Source organism: Numenius arquata, chromosome 1 (assembly GCF_964106895.1).
Source record: "Numenius arquata chromosome 1, bNumArq3.hap1.1, whole genome shotgun sequence".
In the NCBI taxonomy this organism is placed as follows: domain Eukaryota; kingdom Metazoa; phylum Chordata; class Aves; order Charadriiformes; family Scolopacidae; genus Numenius; species Numenius arquata.
The window spans coordinates 80,508,544-80,534,146 of NC_133576.1; positions in this window are offsets into that span (position 1 = coordinate 80,508,544).

Below are 25,603 nucleotides of genomic sequence, written 5' to 3' on the forward strand. Positions count from 1 at the left end.
GCATTTGTATATAGAAAGAAAAGAAGTCATGGCTCAGTGACACCCCGACTGTTTCACATGCTATACAAACACAGGACAAAAATGCTACCTCTAATCAGTAATATTTACAGTCTAGTTTGATGCGCATGGCTAGATAACTACCTTCTAGATCATTGTAGGGGTAGACACAAGGAAAAGGTACAACCGTCATGACAGGTAAGTGATCCTAGTGTTTGACTGGTGTCAAGTGTTTCATGGGCACCATGGAGACTTTTAAATAAGGTTTTATATTTTGTTATCACAAAAAAATAAATACATACAAAAAATATTTACAAAATAAAATTGCTAATATTTGTAGGAAGCTCCTTCAAAACTACTTAAGAAAAGTGATTAATTTCACCACAGTAAGCCAATCAGACATGTGAGTTGACAGCTTAACAGTAATGGGTAGTTTGTAGGTAACACTGAGCAAGGCTATGGTGAGTCTTGAAAGAAGAGGAAATTAATTCTGCAAAAGAGGAGAATTCTCTTCTGCAAAAGAAGAGAGCATGAGAGAGAACAGATTCTGAATATGAGCATACAGATGGATATGGAGAGTTACTTCACAGGGATCAAATACACAAACAAAATTACCACCGAGAAAGATGTTACCAAATATCCATCGTACTGTCATATATATTTTCTTCCCCTCCAAACTCCAAGATAGAAATGAGATATTTATCTGTGTTTCACGCAAGAGTGTGCTCACCAGAATAACTTCTGATTCCCATCAGGGCTCCAGAAGGCAAGACATGCGCATGGGCCATTACCTCTGAGCAGCTCAAATGTGGCAGAGCAGTAGTGTATTCCCCTGAAATTGTCATGCATTAAGCTTTTAACAAAATGTAGACATAATATGTCCCTTAAGAAAATGAGAGCTCAAGGTGACACTTAAGTTACAGGACTGAGAAACAGAGTGGTGTTCTCACAAGTAATTAAGAGTGGATATAGCAGATCCTGCTTTTTTAGAATAACATACACTTTCATTTTTTAAATTATGCACAGGGGCAAAATAATAGAAATATAATCTCAGAATAACCAATATCATTTTGCTTTATAAAATTCTAAGTATGACCTCATATGGGAATCAAAGTGCTAAAACTTCAGGGCTAAGCATATGCTCCCAGGTTATACAAAGCTGAAGGACACTTTGCCCAGGCAGTGGGTCTTGGCTGTCTATGCTATCAGCTCCCTGGAATCGTCTCTGGCCTTGCTGTGGTCTGGATGAATTAGTGTGCTTCCAAACAGTTCCTGGACGCAGTTCAGGAGTTAGGATGGGTAAGAGACTTTTACCAGACCTGCTTGCAGAGCAGGAGCTGAATGTTATATTTACAGGCAGGTTTATGTTGGTTTTGACCTCAGTGCCGGAGAATGACACGTAGCACCTTTAGTTTACCTGCAGACATTTATTCTCAGAGGCGTAATAGAGGAATGACAAGGCAAAGCCATCTCACCCCACTCCCCTGAGCCATGCCCATGAGCAGGTAGTCCCAGAACTGGAGTTTCCATGTTCTCTGCTCTATTGCAAACCCCATGGAGTTTGTGAGAAGCCCTGGCCCCAAACTCACCTTCACAGCAATCTGCCTGACAGCTACACTTTTAAGATGCTATCCAGCCTGACATAGAAATACAAGACCTGTGGAGTAACCCTGGCTCCAGGAGTCTGGTGGGCAGGGTTATTTTGAAAGTTTCTGTGTTTTAGTGATTACAAGAGTTTCTTGCATCTTCTATTAGTAATGAGATGACTTTATGATCCCCCTTTATTTGCCCAACAGTAAAAAAACCAAATATGTGACAATTCTGGGGTTAGGGCCCAAGTACTAATACGGCGTTTTGCAGACTGAGAAACAGCTGTCCAGTGGTCATGTCATCGCTGACGAGGTTAACGTGGATTTTGGTCTTCTGCAACATTGTGGGGGGCGGGGAGGGGGGAGGGGGAGAAAAAAAAAGAAAGAAAAAGAAACGAATCCAAACCCCACAGCATTTATACAAATCAAATACAAAAAAAGACATCTGCATAATTATGATGTCAGAATGTCAGATACATTTCTATTAGAACTTCTGATTCAAAACCCATTCACATACACAGAAAAAACAAGTTGGAAAAAAATGAGCATTTTTCAAAGACTTAGGATGAAGTAAGGCTCATTATATAAGTAATGCATTCTCAAGAAAAGAAGCTCATGTGAATGAAAACATGATGGAATAGTAAAGAAGAACAAGTTGCAAGACATGACACTTCATTTCTGGAGGACCTGAGAGATCAATACCTTACTCTGTGTAATATTATCCACATCTATTCAGAAAATACGACCTGAAGAATGAGTTGATGTGCATTGCATTTTCTTTCAAGTTACTGGGATGTAATGCAAAATCCGTAGACAAGATCATTGATTTTTTTCCTCCTTTAAAAAAGGTGATATTATGATGAAATTTGTCTGAAATGTAACTTCAATGAAGTTATACTCGGGATGAATTCATGTCAGAGCATTTACTTATTTAAATTGGCATGTATATTCTTTTAAATCTTTCTTTCATTCTGCTTTGCAAGCTGAAAAAGAATTACATTATACAGGGACAACTTGATTATTTCAGTCACTGTGTTCTTGTGCATTTTAAAAGTTGAATCCCCAAATATTGTCTTTCCTATTTTGCTGGTTAAGCACTTAGATTGCCATAGGGCTGGACTGAAATTGCTCTGGACATGATGAGACTATGGATTTCCATGAGCTTTATCAGCCAGTCAGAATTCAGGCAAGGCGGCCAATATATTAGAATGAAATGTCAATTACAACGCTCTTCACTGTTACAAGTTTCCGAGGATGACTGGGAAGTAAATGCATGATGGTTGGAGAAATTACTTTCTTTGTAGTTTAGCTGTAATACTGGCAACCAGCAATGGGAGAAATCTTATTTTCTGTTCAATTTATTTATGGGTCTGCACATCTGTGCAAAGCGCAGACAACAAGACACGCTTCCTTAACCAGGCAAAGGTACCCAGCCAATTCCTACAGTAACATGCCTTGCTACTATTTTCAATAGGATGTCTTTCCATGTAAGAATTACTTCTTCTAGTAAAAAGAGAAAATGCCTCTAACATTCATTTCTCTTGCACAGATTGCTTCCACAATGTTTATTCTCCCATTGAATTAACATTATCTTGGCTACAAATTAGAATTTCTCTCTATTTTAATGAGATCTTTGCAAAGACAAGGTGTTAATCTGGAATGACCTTACTACGACATATCTTAATTGTTGGTGGCAGCAAATGAAATGTGAGGGGACACAGAACAAATTGCTTCATTAGTAATATAGTCTATAATACCTAAGGAACTGTAACCTGCATTTCCAATTCATGGGCCATTTCATCTCATCATTTAACTCCCACAATGAGATTGCACTATCCATGTTAGCTAACAATATACTTACTTGTCACATTATGAGGATATGCTACTTAGCAGCTTATAGTAGATATTAGTAATTGTGTAAAATATTGCCTTCACTTCCAATCACAGAAAGATCAACATATCCCAAAAATATGATGTGGCTGAGTATATTTTAAATATATGATGTGACAGATGACATGAGAAAGCCACATTAACAACTGGATTTCCATTGAGAGATCCCTGTGTTTGCTAAGTATCTTATTCAGAAGTTTAATTTTTCACATTGGCAGTAGGGCATCACAGGCCTCACTGAAAAATAAAAGTGTCAATAATCAATAAAAATATTAGTTATAAAACTCACCTAATCATTGGAAAAGAAGTAACATTTGTGTTCAGAGTCTACTATTTACATGATTGCTGTTTAAGTGTGAAAACTGTGATAGTAAAGCTCTTCCTGGGAGATATTTCGTTCAGCAATTTTGACAATTAAATGTATTTATGTGTGTGTGGCGCTGTGTAGCTTTGTATAATTAACTTTCTTTTAAACGTAATTATTAAATGAAATATTTCATGGCTCACCACAACCACAAAGGGAAGCACACAGAAAATAGGAAATGACAGAATCAAGCTCCCTTTGCAGCTTCTGTTCAGCATCCTTGCACTTATAATAAGTTCTTAAATAAAATTATGTAGAAAATGGTGACAAATCCAGAAAGGCTAGTTAGTTTTCATCTCAACTACAAATCATATTTGCTTCTATTACTGCTCTGTTTTTCATTCATCATCCAGGCTACGTACTGAATAAAAGAGATATAAAAATATAATGAGAACAATTAATAGATTATCAGCATGTATATATACAAAGGCTGAAATAAGATGGTATATTTAATCCCAGCTGTGGGGGTGAAATATGTCTTAAAATAGGAAGGAAAAGGAAGCTTGAAAAAGAAAAAATCTCTGCAAATAAGCCATGAATTCCATATTTCATCATGACATTGGAAGTCAATAGATTTTAACTCAGGTCTTTTAAACCAGCAACCTAGACCAAGAGCTTTTAATGAAAAGCATAGCTGATGAAGGTAAATTATTCTTTGTGGGGATGAACTGCCAGGGAATGGGAGGGGCGGGGAGGAGAGGACAGACCAAATATCTATGAAACTGCTCAACCATCCCATCTGAAGCAGATACATGAGGTTCTTGCAGTGATGAATCCAGAAGTATTAGCAGAACTACAAGAAAGACCTAAACACCTATCTCCCAGCCCAGCCCTGCTGCCACAGTACCAAAGACACGGTTTCAGCTGCTGTATACTTCATCCATAGATCAAAGGTCTGTGGCACTTGGGAACTTGCTCTGCACTTGACCCTGCAGAAAATTCAGCAACAGGCTTCTTGATGGCACAGTTTGTTGTATAGGAACATGTGGCTTTTCAGAGTCTAATAATTTGTTCCAAACTAACTATATTTTCATAAGCATAGAAGAAAAGCACCTGGGCAAATGTAGTGCTTCTGCTGCTAAGCCCAAAGGCACTAGAGCACTTCAAAGCAGCAAATTGTAATACTATTTTTAAAAGAAAAATATTTTTCTTTTCCTAAATTAATTTTCATTTTAAATGACTGAGACATTTTTACTGAAGCATTAAAATAAAATAACTACTCAAAATGTGGAAAAATTTATGTCAAAATTATCAGTGTTTGGGGAAGTTATAATAGGTTTATAATGAAAAATACTATACACCAAACTATACACATAATAATAGGTGTCATTTCTGCTATCCAGGCTCAAGATAGGAAGCATCTTATGATCTGAATAGCCATTACGTGACTATTTATTTTTTTTAAGATACTGCAGTGTAGCATGTATAACTGAGGGTGGTCTTGGGCAGATGGTTTAGCACTGCAGTTTATGCCTGACTGCTACTTGACTGTCCTTTTTACACTCAGTAGTTTCTTTGAGACAAAACCAGGTATGGTTGAGGGATAGTTTACTCTAGTCCACAGGGATCCAGCTTGTTGTGATAAGGTTATTGAAGCTCATTCCACACCCCCATCAGTCCTCCAGCACTATCCCAGGCACCTTTCTATCCTCAAACACCCTCACGTGCCACCACACCACGTTTTAAGACATATGGCATATAGTCTTACCATCTTTCCATAAAAGCCTTGTAAGCAGACTGTGACATCGTTGACTTTATGTGTTTCAAAGTGAAACATCATTACAGGCCTGTTGTGCCATGGGGTCACAGAGGAGAGCTGGACCAGCTGATATGTAATGTAGATGTGTCCAGCCCACTGGAGAGGGAGGTCGTACTGGGAGGTGAGTCAGCCTGCACCACCTGGCCTGGGACCCAAGGGAATCAGTCCCTGAGCAGGGGCTTTAGTAGCATTGGAATAGCCAGAACCAAGCTCACATTGATTTAAAGAATGCAAGGGTGGTGAAAATACTCATTTTTCATTCTACTAGGTCTATGTGGATTGATTCAGAAAGTGAACACTTTAAAACGGCTCTCCTTCTTTAAAACAATGCTGTTAGTGAGATCAAAAGCAGAATGAGTAATAAAAGTTATGGAAAAATGTAGATGAGTAATTACACAAAAATCTATACACCTCCATGCAATCTCATTTGAAAACACTGTGGATAATTTCTTGCGATGGACATCCCTCTCTCTCTCTACCGGGGGTAATAAACCTTGGAGATTAAATGAAGGAAAGAGGGAAATGACCCATTTAGTTCTATTAAATACTCTAACCTGACATGTACGGAATTATATAATAATTACTATTGAAAGGTAGAACATATTGTTTGGATAGGGCAAAAATGGTCAGGCAATATCAAAGTACTCCTGTTAATTTCAAAACAGACTGTAATCTCTTAGCACTGCCAATTTTAAGAATCTTGCCAAGTCACTGAAGAAGCTGAATCAACAAAAATGAATTTTTGATTGATTAGGAGTAAGTCATGGTATTCCATTCTTTCAAACACAGAGATACTGAGGTTATTTAAAGGTTATACAATATATTCTTTGATGTATATTTGTCACGTTAATCTCTTTGACATTATTCCAGAACTGAGGTTTCTATTATAGAAGATTATGAAGATTTTGAAGTACAAGTTGTGCATTTAATGATCAGTTTATATTGTGAAGGTCAAAAACCAAAAAGGCTAAGTCCAAAATGTCACTATTTGCAGTTGACTGTGTGTCCTGTTTCTACCACTGTTACTCAGACTGCTAGTAAACACTGTAAACTCTAGATCTGCCATATAAATCCAAGCAACAAAAAATTTGAACATTTAAAGGCATCATGCAAAGTGCCTCAAGCAACTTGAATAAAAGACAGTCTACTCACTGCAGGATGTCAGAATTAAGCCCTATCTAAGTAGACATCAAGTTGGTAAAGGTGGTTTCAGATAATAACCCTATCTCTGTGCGAGGTTATAAAAATCCTATTAAATGTCACTCTGATCCTCAGGTGCAGTAAGAAATTAATAAAAATAAAAGTCAGAATTGCGTATGTAGAGGAGAAAATATCCCACAAATGAAAAATGACCCAGAACTTGTAGGCCTTGAGTCATTTCTCTAACAGCTGCAAAAATGTCTACAGCAGTAAAATATTAAAAAGCCAGCAATTATTTCATTAATAGTACTCTGCTACACTGCAGAGGGGATTGTGTTAGCATACATTCAAAGGACAGACATTACCTTTACATTTCAAATATGTGAACTGGAACTTTTTCTCAGCTTCAACCTACCTGCTGTTACTACACAAGCGAAACTGGCCAACTGGAGATCATTAATCTGTGGTCTCTCCAAATCTTTCATTTTCTCGGTGAGTGGAGCACAGCACGGTGGAGAACATTCTGCTCACAGCAAGAGCATCAAAGAGCCCAGAGACTCTGGAGTAATGATTGCTGTTTATGTTAATTCTGCACTTACAGTATCAGTCGAAAAACATCCCCCACACCACTGTCAGTTGAGAGCTACTGTATGTGTGTCCTTGAGCTTTTTGTTTTCCAAATGTTAGTGCCTCTGGTTAATAATTTATCCTGTCTTTAAAGCAGCCTCTGAAAAATGGAAAGCAAATACACTAGCTGTGAAAGAAAAAAATAGCACTGTGGTTAAGATACTAAATGAGGACTCAGCAAATCTGGGTTCAATATTTAGCTCTTCTCACAGGAGCCCTGACTGACCCTGGGCAAACCAATAGAAGAAGTGTGAGAAAAGCACTTAAGTGAGGCATGAGGAGACTGTCTTGCCTATTTAATAACAAGTTGCCTGATCAAAGAGATTGTCTCTTATTGCCCGCAGGTATGGCATTTATACATCAGTGGGGACTACTTTAATACAGCTTTACATGGACCCCACCTGGAGTACTGTGTCCAGCTTTGGAGTCCTCAACACAGGAAGGACATGGACCTGTTGGAACGGGTCCAGAGGAGGGCCACGAAGATGATCAGAGGGCTGGAGCACCTCCCCTATGAAGACAGGCTGAGAGAGCTGGGGTTGTTCAGCCTGGAGAAGAGAAGGCTCTGGGGAGACCTCATAGCAGCCTTCCAATATCTGAAGGGAGCCTACAGGAGAGCCGGAGAGGGACTCTTTGTCAGGAAGTGTAGTGACAGGACAAGGGGTAATGGTTTTAAATTGGAAGAGGGGGGATTTAGATTAGATATTAGGAGGAAATTCTTTACTGTGAGGGTGGTGAGGCAGCGGAACAGGTTGCCCAGGGAAGTTGTGGATGCCCCATCCCTGGAAGTGTTTAAGGCCAGGCTGGATGGGGCTTTGAGCAACCTGCTCTAGTGGGAGGTGTCCCTGCCCATGGCAGGGGGGTTGGAACTCGATGATCTTTAAGGTCCCTTCCAACTCTAACCATTCTATGATTCTACACTATAACAAAGGTCAAGTTTTTTTGGGGCACCATAAATTTAACATCGCAATGTCCAGACTTCCTGAAAGCAGTAGAAAGCTCACAGTTGTCCATTCACATTGTGAAGAAGTTGCTGAGATGGGTCTGACTGCAGTGCTCTGACCACACCTTTCCCTTACCAAGGAGCTCTCCCACGGAACACCAAAAATCCAATACGCTGTTAGAAGCTAAAGTAATCAAAAAAGTTGAATGCCTGAAGAACTGGAATCCTAGCACAACCTGGAAGGATTTCTAATAGCTAAGATCTCATTAAAAGATAGTGTTTGCATGTAAAGCCAGACAATAGTGAGATAGGCCTCGTAGGCTGTGATTGACAGTGCACCTGCACTCTCCATCCACTAGAGACCTGCAGGTTTATGGTTCAGTGGCCAAGGACATGACACTTTAATTTTAAACTGCGGGAATGCAGCACAATACTACAGTTTCCTTCTCTTGTTTTAATTCCAGCAGAGGTGACCTTATTCCATCAGGATATCGACAATGAATGCGACTGCTTCAGATATTGTTATTGAAGTTAATTTCTGGTGAAAAGCTCCCTGTGTCCTTCTAGGCAGTAACAATTGTTGAATGTCAACCTAGGTCTGTCCTAAATATTAAGAATGTCAAGGCTCTTGTAGTGACAGTTTGACAGGCAGAAGGTACATTTCATTATTCTCTCTTTTGTGTGAGATGTCAGAAGAGGATAAAGACATCATTAAAAAATAAAAATCTGTATTTGGATTATCTACTATAGTTGTCTAATTGAGGCAGAGTAATGTCTGTACTTGAAGTTGGTCTGGCAATCCTAAATAGCAGATGGTGTGAAATTCTCATCTTTTTGTCTTAGACCTCCAAATATTTCTGAGAGTTACTTTGGCACCTACTATAAATGATTTGAATAAAACCTCAAATTAAATTTAAGAGTTTTCTTTTCAAGGTGCCCAGAAACAGCATAATGCAAATCTCCAAAAAGATGGAGGTAAATAATCTTATTAACTCTAGAGCACATTCTCCAGCTGATCAATAGAAATTCAAACTATGAACAACACTTTAAGACAAAAACCAAAATGCCTCAGAATTTTTCAAGAAAAGGCACCAATGACACAGGGAAGGATATTCCATGTCTCAACTGTGGGGTAGTTGTCACTATCAGAACTTTGACCATACTTGAACAGACACATGCCCCTCTTCCTTCGTCTTCATCCCTCTCCCCAGTTTTATTACTGAGACTCCAAAAGAGAGAAAATGAATCCTTAAATAGTTGATTTACAGGAAAACACATAGATCTTTCATGCTCCTAATTTCTAAAACTGGAAAAAGTTATTTCTGTGAAATTCCACAGACATGGAATCCAGCGTTCATGTCCCAAACTTTTTCTGAATTTTCTCAGTCACTGTTAAGAACTGGATCATCTTACAAACAATCTGAACTTCAGTTTAAAGTAAGTTTTCTTTTGTATTTTACCTCCATTCAAGCAATACTTATGGTATTAGTAATAAAACTTATGACATTAGGAATGTAAAAAACAAACTGTACAAAAGCCAAGATTTTCAGTTATGCAAGAATGCTGAAGATTACAAAACCAAATAGGATCATCAAGAAAACATTTGCACATCTTGTCACTAACTCTTCCATAACTGACAGACAAGTGATGGATGAGGTACAGGCTACCTAACTCAGTCTCCTCACTTTGCAATTATGTCATTATGCTTTTAAGTAAAATGGGTCGTTTCCTGGTATAGTCAGCAGAGAAATACAGAGGGAGACCTTATCACCAGACTTAAGTGTTAAGATCACTACCTCTCCACTAAGCTGCTTTTCTTTCCTCAAAGCATCTGGAATGACTCTAACCCACTATTTTATTAAATAAAATAATCTGCAAAGGGAGGATACACATATGTCACACAAATGCAAAAAGTAAAAGTAAAATGTTTAGTTAACATCCCTTTTCCTGCCAAAGTCAAGGTTCATCTATTCCACCTCATTACTTTTACCTGACAGGAGAAAAAGTTTCTCCCAGTTCAATTCAGGTACTGAATCATCCCTGAAAATCAGTTAGTCCTAAGAAAACAAACAAAAACCGAAGCAAACAGTCCTTCCCCTTTCCTTCTTTAAAAAAAGGCTCATCTGATCTTTAAGGCCTCTGGAGTTGTGAGGGAGTATCCCACAATAAACATCCCGGTATCAAACCCTTACTCACATTAATCACTGTAACCACTATTTTCTCTGTGTAATCTATAAATGTTAGTGTTGAAAACTGATATGTATGTATCATGAATGTATGTATGTCTATGTATGTATGTACACACATACATAGATATGACTACCTTGCATAGCTTGCTATTATTATAATGTAATTTGTAAGTGTGATAACTTTCAGGGACAGTACAAAATCTCTGTCCCTCTAGCTGAACGACTAAACCCTGAAACCCTCCTAAATCCATTCCTCCCATGCAACAAAAGAACCAAAGAAAAACACTAAAAAATGTAATGGAACACATTTCATTAAGCTGCAAGGCACTTGCAATGCAAGTTAACAAACTGTAGGACAATCCACTCTTGAGATATATGAGATAATTTTCACTCTTTCTAAAACTTTTGAATAGATTCAAATCTAGTCCATTTTTGTCTTCTCCCACAATTTCAAATAATTTCCACAAACTACATGAAGTGCCTGCCAGTATGTGACCTTTAAAGATATTAGAGTGACTGAAATGCAATAATTGCCTTACTATTTTCTTTCTTGGTTTCTTAGCTAAAATAGAATCAAAATTTTGTGATCTGTTTCAAATTGGCGATAAGTCTCCAATCTATAGTATGGTCTAAATCTTTATTTTTACCAAAGAAAGCAAGCAATGCAAAGGCCTCTATACGGTAAAGATTCTAATGCTCTTTCACTCAAGACATCACCGAAAGCCCTTGAAAATACCACAGAAAGGGTATCAATGAACCTCTGATAAAACTCTTCAGCTATGCTCCCAGCCCCAGGGGAATTTCCCTTTCTCACTGATAGAAAAGCTATATGAACCATCTTTTCTGCTGGTCTCTCAAGTACGTTCTGTTTCTCATTTGCTAAAGCTTGAAAACCTGCAGTTCTCTTAAAAAACTGCTGCTGAACAGGAAGAATTATTTATTCCTGAAAGAGCTTCCTATAGTTTTTCTGAGTCACCCTCAATGTGCCAGCAGGGTCCCTGCAGGTCCGCCCCAGCTATGGGGGTATAGCCTTACTATGTCCCTCTACATTCTCCCTACTTTATATCCCTTACAAAAAAAAAAAAAAAAGAAAAGAGAAGCTTGCCCGGCCTTTTATCATCAAGGGCTTTGCAAATCTAGTTTTAGACTTCATTTGCTTTTAAATTTCCCCTGAATTCCATATGTTCTATATCTCTCAGCCAGCTATGGAGATTACTCAAACAATTAAATACTATGTATGTTCCCCAAAAGGAATGTGGAAAGGCCACCAGGCTCTCCTTAGCCCATCTCTACTTTCCAGCAGGGAAGCATTAAATTCCTAATCTATTTCTTATTCCATGAAACAATCTTTTCTCTTTCTAACTGGAACTATATGACTGAGAAAAAAGCTAGGGAACTACAAGTAACCCAGTTAGGAATCAATAGCCTATAGGTTTCTGTTAGACTGAGCAGGGCTCAATGAGGATATATACCCAATCTTTACTCAATTTTCCTCTATAAAATTCTGTGGTGGGTTGACCCTGTCTGTGTGCCAGGTGACCACCAAAGCTGCTCTATCACTCCCCCTCCTCAGCTGGACCAGGAGAGAAAATATATCAAAATGCTTGCAGGTCAAGACGAGGACATGGAGGTCACTCACCAATTACCATCACAGGCAAAACAGACTCAACTCAGGGAAATTAATTTAATTTATTACCAATCAAGTCAGAGTATGGTAATGAGAAATAAAACCAAATCTTAAAAAACACCTTCTATCCACCCTTCCTTTCTTCCTGGGCTCAACTTCATTCTTAAATTCTCTATCAGGGGACAGGGAATGGGGATTGGGGTCAGTTCATCACATGTTTTCCCTGCCACTCCTTCCTCCTCTCACTCTTCCTCTGCACTGCTGTGGGGTCCCTCCCATGGGAGACAGTTCTCCACAAACTTCTCCCACAAAGTGTGTCCTTCCCACAGGCTGTAGTTCTTCACGAACTGCTCCAATGTGGGTCATTTCTACATGTCCTTTCTGTGGGGAGCAGTCTTTCAGGAACACGCTGCTCCAGAGTGGGTCCCTCCTAGGGTCACGAGTCCTGCCAGCAAACCTGCTTCAGCATAGGCTCCTCTTTCCACAGGTTCACAGGTCCTTCCAGGAACCTGCTTCAGCACAGGGTTCCCACAGGGTCACAACTTCCTTTGGGCACATCCACCTGCTCCAGTGTGGGGGTCCTCCACGAGCTGCAGGTGGATATCTGCTTCACCATTAACTTCCATGGATTGCAGGTGGACAGCCTGCCTGACCATGATCCTCATCATGGGCTGCAGGAGAATCTCTGCACACACTGGAGGGAAGGGATGCCATCCAGAGGGACCTGGAAAGGCTTTGAGAGGTGGGTTCATACAAACCTCATGAAGTTCAACAAGGTCAAGTGCAAGGTCCTACACCTGGGTCAGGGCAATCACAAACATAAATACAGGATGGGTGGAGAATGGATTGAGAGGAGCCCTGAGGACGACCTGAGACCCTATCTGGAATACTGCATCTAGCTCTGTGGCCCTCAACATAAGAAAGACATGGACTTGTTGGAGCAAGTCCAGAGGAGGGCCACGAAGATGATCAGAGGACTGGAGCACCTCTCCTGTGAAGACAGGCTGAGAGAGTTGGGGTTGTTCAGCCTGGAGGAGGCTCCAGCGTGACCTTACAGGAGCCTTCCAGTACTTAAAGGGGGCCTACAGGAAAGATGGGGAGAAACTCTTTATGAAGGAATATAGCAACAGGACTAGGAGTAATGGTTTTAAAACTGAAAAAGGGTACATTTAGATTAGATATTAGGAAGAAATTCTTTACTATGAGGGTGGTGAGGCACTGGAACAGGTTACACAGAGAAGTTGTGGATGCCCCATCCCTGGAAGTGTTCAAGGCCAGGTTGGATGGTGCTTTGTGCAATCTGGTCTAGCGGAAGGTGTCCCTGCCCATGGCAGTGGGTTGGAACTAGGTGATCTTTAATGTGCCTTCCAACTATAACCATTCTATGATTCTGTAAAATATAATCAAGTTTGGTACAAGTTCTTACTCATATTTAAAGCCCCAGAATAACTGATTGTATGCTAATATATATCTATGTTAACAATCTCCCTGAATTATTTTTATTTTCTTTGCAACCCTTTCTCTTTTTACTCATTTCATTACTATTCCCCCTGAATGGAGTTGGTAGAAGAATTCTACCAGATGACATTTTCCTGGAAAATGTGGTCAATGAGCACAAACTAATTAACAGTAATGTTTGGTTCAAAAGGCTTTTGTTGAATTAAAGGCAGGATCTGAAAGGATGAAAAAACTCACAGTGGGTTCCAAGTAGATCTGCCTTAAACATAAAAACCTTAGGAATAAGGGTGTTCTTATTCTGAACCAGGTTTGTCCCAAAACTGTTTTCTGATATACATGCCCACAACTGAGAATCCTGCTATGGGACATAAATTTTAAAGAATATCAAATTTTCTCATCAGAACCTAAGTTTCTCCTTTTTTCTGGGCAATTTATTTACTCTATAAAGATATATAAATATCAAAATTTAAAAAAAAAAAAAAAAGTTTTATGAATCAGAAACTTTGCTTGCTTTGACAGTTGAATTCCTAAGACAGACTTCAATTCAGGAAGTTTTATCTCAAAGTGTTCATCTCTTGTAGCACTCTGTTCTCTATTCTCTAACACAAGTGCATGTCATTCATATACGGATGCTTCCTTCTGGTCCCTTTTGTTCAAGGCAATGAGATAACCTACTGTTGCAAGGATGGCAAAAACTATGTAGTTCGAATGGCTGCAGGTCCCTAAATTTCCCTCTTTTACAAATCTCTGCGCTTTTTTTTTTATATTTCTTCTACTACACAACTCAAAGATTGCCCTTGTCTAAAGATTCTGCTGTAACCTCTTTGCCAACTTGATGTTTGAGATTTCCACATCATTAGTTGTAGCAAATGCTTCTTCCCTGTTTCTTTTCAACCCCTCTCCTTCCCTTTAATAATTTATCAGACCTTCTTCTGCACAATTTTAATGCTCATGCCCCAGTCCTGGAACATCCTGGCATCCATCTTTCCACTCTGTTTAACATGTTCACAATTCAGTATCATTAAAGGATGAGATTTATCCTTCCCCAAAGAGTGAAAAGACCTTGCTTACTAGGGACCTACTCTGACTGCCATGAGCTTTCAAAGATAACCAAAAGTGGCCTCTGAATGACACTGACCACCTCCCTCAGCACTTGTGGGTGCATCCCATTGTCCAATGGACTTAAGTATGTCTGTTTTGTTCAAATGAGCCCTAAACTGCACCTAGGATAAGGCTTCATTGCCCTAGACTTTACGACTGGTCTCAGGGACCTAGGATTACTGAAGGTAAATCTGCAAAGACTGCAACAATGAAGGGATAAAGCACTTTGGCCTTTCCCTGTTGTTTGTCACCAAGTCCTTTCCCCATCCAGCAGCAGGCTGGCATTTACCCTAGTCTTCCTTTTTTTGCCACGGATGTACCTGCAGAAACCCTCCTTTTTGTCCTTCACATCCTTTTCCAGATTTGGCTCCAGCTGGGTTTTAGTCAGAGCATGAAATGTCTTCCCAATAAAGCTGAGAATATGTCAGTTTCAACAAAGCTCTGCTTTTAGCAGTATATGTTCCATCAGAAAATCTGGCTGCAAATATGTTAATAATTATATACTGTCAGCATCCTCTGGTCCTGGGACCAATCAGCATGGTTTGGCTTCATCCGTACCATCAAGCTCTTTTAGTCTTCAAAAAAGGTGACCATATGTAAATTGCCTGTTCCAAGTGATCCATTGGGATAACTCCAAAAATATGACTGGGAATTGTTCTTCATGGCACTAGCAACACGAAGCAAAAGCGTGGCAGAGAATATGCTAACAATGCAAAAGCCTGTGTGAAAGGCTTCCAGTGCCTGGAAACATTTCCTGGCATCATTTAGTCTATGGTTTAAGCATAGATTTTGTGATTCAAGGTGACAGAATATGTACCTGAACGTATTATGATATAGCACCAAAGTGATATTCGTGGAATTATACTGAGTGACATCATATGCAAATGTAAGACTACTAAACATTTTATTAAAAATTAGGTGGGGTATGTATGCATTCCTCTGACTACAGTTCCTAGTTGGGATACATTCTTTATTCTGTAGGGTCTAATCCAAATCCTTTTAAACCCACTGGCAGGATGTTTATCAGCATTATACACCTGTCCTAAGGTTGGGGCAAGGTTTCTTACCCCAGAATACACATTGTCATACTAATCGCGTAGTTATTTACTGCTGATTTTAGCCTTCTAGGCCTGTCCTGCTCTGAGGTTTTCCCCAACCTGTGTGACATGACCAAGCTTTCCACAGAAAACAGAAGATGAATGAGACACCTTCTTGCCCTTTTTACCTTCAGGTTAAGGGTTTAAATGAGACAAGTTCTTGCCTCCCACTCTATGTTTGGACGTACTTATATTGACAACAAACTCTTGGTAAAACATCCTGTAGCACTGACTGAATATTTTAACAGGTTCATACAAACTTGTGGCATTCAATACTATGGCACAAGTATAAAAGCATAAAAACAAACACACACACAAAAAATGATCCCATGTCCTCTTGGGTTAAGAATCCTTCAAATGAAAACTGGAAGGGTCAAGCTGTTACTGTGTGCCCTGCATGACCCCACTGAAAATTGAATGTTGCACAGAGTGAACACCAATGCCAAGATGGTCTGGCATCTCTTCAGAGGTACACATTACATCTGCCCAGAGGTCAACCACAGATCTGATGTAATTTCAGCTGCATCTCCTCAGCTTTGCAAACAAAAACACAAGCAAGACTAATTCTCCCTGCATCCCCGGTGAGGTTCTCACAGCGCATCAGAACATTCAGAGGGCAAACTCCAGCATGCATCCAGGCTGCTTCAGCCCGTAACAACATGTGTTTTAGAAGTATGAAATACAGACCTAGGTGTATTTCTGTGGAAGGCAGGATGGCACACTGCTGACCACTGTTTGCCTCCTGTACCTATGTGTATTCTGACAGGTGATTACATTTTCTTAAAGAAACCTGCTTATTTATGCAAACAGTAAATTATGATTCTCTGTGATAATTTTTTTCAAATAGACTTCAGAGTATTTTACAGATATTAATATTAAATTATTAGTATCTTAATACTGTAATTTTTTATAATAAACTAATCCTGAAACTCTAGGATTGTCTTCAAAATATGGTGAGTCTTATTAGCTGAGAGTTCAGGTTGGTTAGGTTAGAATTAGCAGAAATAAGCATTAGGAAATTTGATTCTATACTCTCCCTTGCTCATAACCTAGAGAACTTTTTATTGTTTTATGTCACGCATTTATTATTTCCAATGTCTTTCAAGACAGCATATTAAAGGTCATTCCTGGATATAAAGTTATGACTGAGGACAGAAGAGAGAGGAGTTATATTATTTTTAACTGATGAGCAGAGCTGTCTTAGGAAAAAAAGATCAAGAACGATATCTTTGTCGCTACTCCATGTACCCAAGATGATTCAAACTATCCTGTAGTCAAGTGCTGCATTATAAGATAAATGCTTCCTAGCTGCAATTCTGAGGCTCAGCGGTGACAGCATTCCTTCCTCACTTGCAGCTGTATAATGCAACCCTACTCCTTTCATTAAAGTTTTAGAAATAAAAATGGGAGAACATTTGTCCTTTAGTTATTGCATCCATATATATAGAACACACATTTACCTAGATGTAAGTACTGCAGGGGTTTTATTTATGAGGATAGGTGCAGAAGAAAGTGCTTGCTCTTTAAACTCAGTGAGGGCTAACGAAGCATATCTTGCTCTCAGGAAAAGCCAAGGACTATTCTTTCCATACTGTCCCAAGAGAATAGGCAGAGAATGTGAAGGTAACACCTTCTCCATGGAGTAGCATTTTGAGGAAGCAATCTGTTTTAAAGCACTCAGTAGCCATAAATGCCCTTTAGTTTTAACCACCTTTCTGTATAGAGATCTGAAAGATAAAGTCATTCCTTCAACCCCTTCTGAGACTGAATATTTTCTCTTTTCCCCTGGTTGGACAAATGGGCAACAGCTAACCCACTGAAGCATCTCCTGACTCCTTGTTGTTGGTGGTGTAAGCCCCAGCCACATCTCAGTCCCACAAAAGAGTCAGACTTACTTAGCTACCACTACCACATACTATTTCCACAAAAATAAACAGAGATACAGAGTGGACGCTGGTATACTCCAACAACTAAGTGCAGATGCGGGCAGAGCTAATGCCTTGGAATGTGTTTCTGCAGAGAGGTTCAGCATGGTAAGAGAGCTTGCTTGTTTTCCACTTGCAGACTCTTGATGTCCGTATCATAACAAATAACAGCAAATTATAAACGTCTTGCCTGGTTACATGAACTAGCTATGTGCAGATGTACTGTGACTGAGTAGCCGGAACAGAAGCATGAAGACAAAGTCAGTGGTGACTCAGTTCTGCCTTCTTCATTACAAAAGTACTGGTTTTCTAAAATTCCCTCCTTCAAAGGATCGTAACATCACACAACATCTCTAGAAAGTAAAAATGGGAGAAAAATTTGTTTAAAGCAAAAGAATAATATATTGTCTTGAAGGCAGAATGCAAGATTCTTGATACCAAAAGTCATAATATTGCCTACAAAATCATGATCTCCTCCGCACTTCTCACTTGAACATTACAAATCACCTTCAATTAAAGAAAGACATTTTATCAGCAGTGATTTTCTCTGAATGCAACAGAAAATATGGAAGATAGTAGAAGCAATGAGTTTGTCCACTCAAATTAGCATGTTGTCTATGGGAGTCTCTGCTAGACCTACAGTCATAGTAGTTACATGCAGAATCTGTGCAATATTCAGTGGTTCTACCCTGTGCCAGTGTACAACTGTGGACTGAGGTCAATTGTGAAGGAAAGCTACAAGAAAATCTTTTTAGAAAAAAATTTGCAGACCCTTATGTAATATTAATTATTAGTTTTAGAAAGAGTTTTGCACTCACAGTAATGAAGCTATGTAAAATAATTAACAAAGTGAGGGTGAGTTTTTCTTCCACTACAATATTCAGAAAGCATTTTTCCTTTTTGGGGGATGTGTGTAACAGTTTCCAAAATATCCTGTCTGAAAATAGTCTTCTTAAGTTTACTACTTTCTACTGAAAAAAATTTCACAGGACTTTAATAAGCAGAATATAACAGATATTCATTCCATCCTAACTAGCTGCACTTGCATTTTACATGGGTGCACAAGTACTCCAGCCTCAGGAAAGGTTCTGCCATGGTAACGGATAGAAGTGCTCTACTATTGTACGGCCATTCCCCTGTCACAGGTTGAAAGCATATGCACTGTCAAATGTTAGGCCAAAGGGGAATGAAGGCTACAAGGACACTGATGTGCCTTCCTGTCCCAGCCCATCTGCTGCGGTTCCTTTGTAAGATGAAAGGATTTAGCTTGGGCTATGTCTCTTTACTGTGACAGGATAATAGGCGTGTTTGTGGCAAAGAAGGAAAAGAGTCCATTAGCATGTATACACAAGCCTGAGTGGCTCTAACTTTTCAGGTGAAAAGCAAATATCCAGGCAAGATATTCTGCCATTTTTACCGCTGTGTTTTCACGCAATCCAACATCACTAGAAGGCAAAGGCATCTCTGTACCAACCTATGGAAATAGTACATAGAGTACATATTTTTGTATTTCCCTTTACTATGTTGTCTACCAAATAATAAAAAAATCTCTTTCAATTCCATACTATCTGGCATGATAAAAAAGAATGCTCATGGGTAAAAATTATTTGGCACTGGGAATCTTAATATACCAACACCAATTCTGGAAGATATTTCTGTCAATGGACTGATTGAAATGACAGCAGGGCACTCACAATTCCACTTTATTTATATATAATTACTGTACTGTACTGTGTTGCTTTAAATGGTAATAAAAGGACTTCCTTAATGAATCTCCAAATTCTCACACGCTCTTTTAAGAAGCACTTGTGAACATTCAGACAACAGAATTTACTAGAGATGTCCCATTAAAGCAAGGCATCCGACAGAGTCAGTCGTAGCACCTGGCTGCTTCCAATTCAGCCTTGGTAACTTTATCCTCAGAATCACAGAATCACAGAATGACATGGGGTTGGAAGGGACCTCTGAAGATCATCTAGTCCAAACCCCCTCGCAACTCCAAATAATGCAGCAATTACCAGCTGTTCTGTGGGTTGCTATTGTGAAGACTTTTGTTAACCACAGATCTTGGGAATCACCTTGATGAAACTTCAAACTTTCACTTTACAAATTAACATATGGCTGTAAACATTGGTAGGGATCATTATAAAACTTAATTACATGTGCAGCTTTCATATGACCTGACAGATTCAGAAAGCCAATCTAAGAGCTATGGATTTGTTGTTTACTGCGTTTTTTAGCCATCCCGCAGCTAACCATCTTTGAATGTTTACAAACATTATAGTAATGCATGGTCTCCATCATTATATCCTTTGCTGTCTTCTTCATACAGATCCAGCTTTACACCTGGACAATTATTCAGCTCGGGCAAACCACTATATATCCAGGGAAGTCAACAGAATTTATTTTAATTTGATTTAAGCCAGCTGAGAGTCTGGCTCTTAATTACAATCTGAATTTCTTAAGAAAGTCATTGGTGTAGCTTGATATACTCTCCACAATATGGTTTATCTGTTCCTAGATGAATGGCGTCTTCTTGGTGTTGCTACCAGAATACCCTGTCCTCCTGGAAAAATCATCCTAACCCCCCTACTTTACAGCAAAATAGCTACTTCCTCATTTCATTGTAATTCACTTGCAACTATTTAAGACCCTGTAGCAATCTGTACTGTGTATATATTCATTCTAACATTTTACCAGCCTGAACTATATATCCGGTTCTTCCCCCAGTGTGTAATAGTACTGGAAAGATTAAATATTGATTTTCCCATATTACTTTAAATTATTTAGGGAAAAAATGCATTCTTTCAAAATTACGGCTTTCAATATAGCACAGTAGATTTTATTCAGTTTCTTTTGTACCATGTTTTACAGTATGAAAATACTGTGGACACTGAACAGTGTAGCTTCAGTACAGCCTTTGCACTGCTCTATTGACCATGTAGTAAGAGCAGTCAGAAATAATCTGTTAATAAAATTGCACAACTTTTAATCATGAAATTATGTCTTTGTTTTGTTTTTTTTCATTGGATTCTACTGCAAGCTGAAAAATACTGCAGTTAAAGACATGGAACCTGAATGCCTTTACTTACTAATTGAATCTGTATGACAGTGTAATCTCACAATGGTCCTTATATCTTAGTGTTCTTCAGTTTTATTCAAAGAGTATGCCTTGAGATAAAATGCTACCCTATTCCACAGAACACCTCCTCAGTTTGCCAGTCAGATTTTGGCTGATGCTGACAACAAGGATGCCCATTAATATCAATTTTTGGGGAAAATGTTTAATGCAGTTGGTCCTGCTTTGTAATGAGACCATCAGGAAATGAACAACTATATCAGATTGAAAAAATTTTCAGTTACTTTTGGCTTAGGGTTAGACTGGAAAGGGTGACCTTGAGGTGAAGAGCTCCTGGTCCTGTTACCAAGCTCTCAGCAACACAGTCTTCAGTCCCACACTCCAGGACAAATTATTGTCTATACTGCACTGAGGATTTGTATTCCCTAGGATACATGTCCTTAATAGTTGGTAAATGGTGTATTTGTCACAAGATAAATCTAAAACAAAATACTGTCAGTACTGCTCTACAAAGTAACCCATAGCAAATATGGAGATATACACAACTTAATCACAAGAAAGAACCTCAAATAACAGAAACCACCCTCAAAAATCCCTCTAAACTCATACCATAAAACTCAAATTTCCTCTTAAGTAGTTATAATGACTGTGAAAGGTCCAAAGAGATAAGCAATTTCCATAAGCACAGTGTATATTCTAGAAACTTATGCAGGTCATGCCCTCTAAGGTATATGTATCACATTTATTTAATGATTTTTTTCATCTTCTTTCTTCCAATATTTTATAGGAGTTCTAAACTGCACTACAAAGAATTAAGGGCAAGGTAATGGTGTGTGCTTAAAGTGCCACAAAGAAGAGAGAGGTTGTTAATTTGTAAGATATGACTGTACCCAGGACCTCAAGCTTTGCAAAAAAGAACATCTATAAGGGAAATTCTGATGGAGGAACTTTTCAGATATCCAGTTCATTGGGTGCACAGAGGCACAAACACAAATGTTTAATACACAGTACTTTGGTCACAGCTTCCTCAGTCCTTGCTGCTACAGCTCCTCTGCTTGCATAGGACAAGTAAACATTCACTGCTCTAAAAAGTCTGAGGAAGCCTCTCAGCATAGTCATTAAACAATTCTGTCATGGAAGGAGACATGTGGGTTCCACCCTCCATCTAATGATGCCGTACAATACTTAAACAATTCCAGACTTCATAGAATCATAGAGTCTTTTGAGTTGGACTGCACCTTAAAGATCATCTAGTTCCAACCCCCTGCCACGGGCAGGGACACCTCCCACTAGACCAGGTTGCTCTAAGCCCCATCCAGCCTGGTCTTGAATACTTTCAGGGATGGGGCATCCACAACTTCTCTGGGCAACATGTTCTGGTGGCTAGCCACCCACATAGTAAAGAATTTCGTCCTAATATCTAATCCAAATCTACCATCTTTCAGTTTAAAATCATTCCTCCTTGTCCTATCACTACACTCCCCGGTAAAGAGTCCCCCCCATCTCTCCTGTAGGCCACCTTCAAGTATTGGAAGGCTACTATAATGTCTCCCAGGAACCTTCTCTTTTCCAGGCTGAACAACCCCAATCCTCTCAGCCTGTCTTCATAGAAGAGGTGCTCCAGCCCTCTGATCATCTTTGTGGCCCTCCGCTGGACCCATTCCAACAAGTCCATGTTCTTCCTGTGCCGAGGACTCCAGAGCTGGAGGCAGTACTCCAGATGGGGTCTCATGAGAGCAGAGTAGAGGGGCAGAATCACCTCCCTCGACCTGCTGGCGTGGTCACGCTTCTTTTGATGCAGCCCAGGATGTAGTTGGCTTTTTGGGCTGCCAGCGCACATTACCAGCTCACATTGAGCTTCTCATCCACCAACACCCTCAGGTCCTTCTCCTCAGGGTTGCTCTTAATACATTCTCTGCCCAACCTGTATTTGTGACCTTCGTGTAGGACCTTGCACTTGGCCTGGTTGAACTTCATGAGGTTTCCATGAACCCACCTCTCAAGGCCTTTCCAGGTCCCTCTGGATGGCATCCCTTCCCTCTAGTGTGTTGACCAGCTCGGTGTCATTGGCAAACTTGCTGAGAGTGCACTCAATCCCACTGTCCACGTCTCCAACAAAGATGTTAAACAACACTGGTCCCAGTACAGACCCCTGAGGGACTTCACTCACCACTGGTTTCCACTTGGACACTGAGCCATTTACCACAACCCTTTGAGTCCAGCCAGTTCCTTATCCACCGAGTGGTCCATCCATCAAATCCATGTCTTTCCAATTTAGAGACCAGGATGTCATGCAGGACAATGTCAATCGCTTTTCATAAGTCCAGGTAAATGACATCTGTTGCTCTCCCCTTATCTACCAACACTGTAGCACCATCATAGAAGGCCACTAAGTCTGTCAGGAATGACTTGCCCTTGGTGAAGCCACGTTGGCTGTTACAAATCACCCCCTTTTTTGCCATATTCCTTAGCAGAGATTCCAGGAGGTTCTGCTGAATGATCTTGCTGGGCACAGAGGTGAGACTGACTGGCCTGTAGTTTCCTCGGTCTTCCTTTTTTCCCTTTTTGAAAATGGGGGTTACGTTTACCCTTTTCCAGTCAGCGGGAACTTCGCCAGATTGCCACAACTTTTCAAATATAATGGAAAGCAGTTTAGCAACTTAATTCACCAGCTCCCTTAGGACCCACGGATGGATTTCATCAGGTCCCACGGACTTATGCACCTTCAGGTTCTTAGATGGTCTCAAACCTTTGAGGTGTTTCATTTGTGACTCCCTGGTTCCTACTGGCTCAGGAGCCCCTGGCTCATCTCTGTAAAACTTTGAGTGTGCTGCAGCGTACCCAGCACATCTCAGAGCAACAGGTTGAGGGCATTCATGAGCAACTCATCCCTCAGACCTTGGAGCATCATCCCTTGGCTTGTCACGAGCAAGCCGGATAATATCCCCCAATGAATATTTACTCTTTGCTCTTTCACTGTTACTTTTACTGCGAAGATGAGACTGCAATGCGTGGGCTGACCTCAGGCTGGGGTACTTTGCAGAAGGGAAGCCAACCTCTCAATATCCAGTATCATTGCTTAATAGTGGGAGCTTCAAATCATTTACGTCTCCACAATTTCCAACTACCACCTCTGTGGGTTAAGCCTCAGAGGCATAAGAGTGTAAATCTGAGTTAGGATCATTAAGATTACAAAACTCACTTCTGTGGAGATGAGGTTGCAATCTGTGAGCTCTGTTGGGGCTCCTAGATTCTGAGAAGTGTGAGTGCCCTGGATGGGACGGCTCTGAAGCCACCTTCTCCATAAGTGCTGTGTGTACTGATGATCTATGTACGCAATACACTTCATGTGGTCCAATGCAATAATTAAATACTTTTGTTAACTGGAATCGTTAATAAAAGTTAAGGAAATAAAGAAATTTCTCCAGAACAAAAAGATCAAATGATACCAACTTTTGAGGTCTTTACAAGGGTCACTGAGCCTGGAAAAAGCAAATTTTACTACACAGTCTAGAGGTCAGAAAGACCTCTGTTGTTATGGTTAACCCAGGAAAATATAGGCTACTTATTCTTCCCGTGATCTATTCAAACAGATCTGGTTTAGCCAGACAAGATGGCAAGTTCTGCAGCAGTGTTAACAGCCATGTCTATATACTTCGATATTCGTACTGGTCTGCCAGGTTTCATAGGAACTAAAAAACCTGCATGTCTTCAGGATTCAATGTGCAAATGATGTTAGATTCAGCAATGACATTTTTTATCTTGATTTTTCTCTTCTCTGTCCTCTCATATGCTATTCTTTCATCTTCAGGCACCTGCATTCAAAGTTAGCTTCTATTTCATGGACATGAGTCCATGAATTCCAATATTCATCCCTTTTAGGTGCCGTCTCGTGGCAGCCTTTTCATAGCCACAATCAGGCAAGAAAAAAGGCCTTATAAAACATATCTGATCCACAGCAGATGTCTCTTATGTTCAAAATGACAGATAAATCAATGTCAACATTTCAGACATTAGTATTCATGAGTAAATCTTGGACTTCCTTCTGAGATTAGACTTCAGACAAAGTAAAACCAAGGTTTTACAAGAAGCTGCTAAGCCAACAACTCATGTACCCGAAAGAGACAGAGAGGCATAACAGTTTAGAAGGGGCAGAAGGGCAAAGGAAGGAACCACCTTCTTTATTTTTGAAGAAATCAAAAAATATGCCACAGCAGTGCATGAGCTCTGGAAGAGCACGTATACTCACATACATGCTTGAATATGGCTAGAGCTTCCTGCTGCAGAGCGAGTATTTTAATCCCAGCCAAAGCCGGCTGCCTGGGGCACCCTGAGTGCAGTAATTGACATGACTTTCAGTGAAAGGAAGCCCACAGGAACACCCAATAAAAGAGTGCCAAGAGAATGTTAAAATAGAAACTTCGATATAGTTTTAACTCTAGGGAGGTACGGTTGGTAGGAAGAGGTAATATCTTTTATTAAACCAGCTGATATGGTTGAGAAAGCAGGCAAACTTTCAGTCTCAGAGTCCCTTCATCAAGTCCCTATTGGTCCTCCTATAATTCACATATTTTTATCACCCACTCACATGAAAACAGTTGAAAAGAACCTTCTTGAATGTCAATGAAGCATTGTTTTTCCTTTTCACCACATTCAGGCTTGTGTTTTTAACCTTGAATGAAAGGAAATGATCAAGTAGACTAGCACAAAGGGTATAATAAAAATACATTATAAATGAATCAAAAAGTAAAATATTTCAGTTTTTCTTTTGGACCGAATCAGAGTTACATTTGAAACATACTGACCCAAAGCACACTG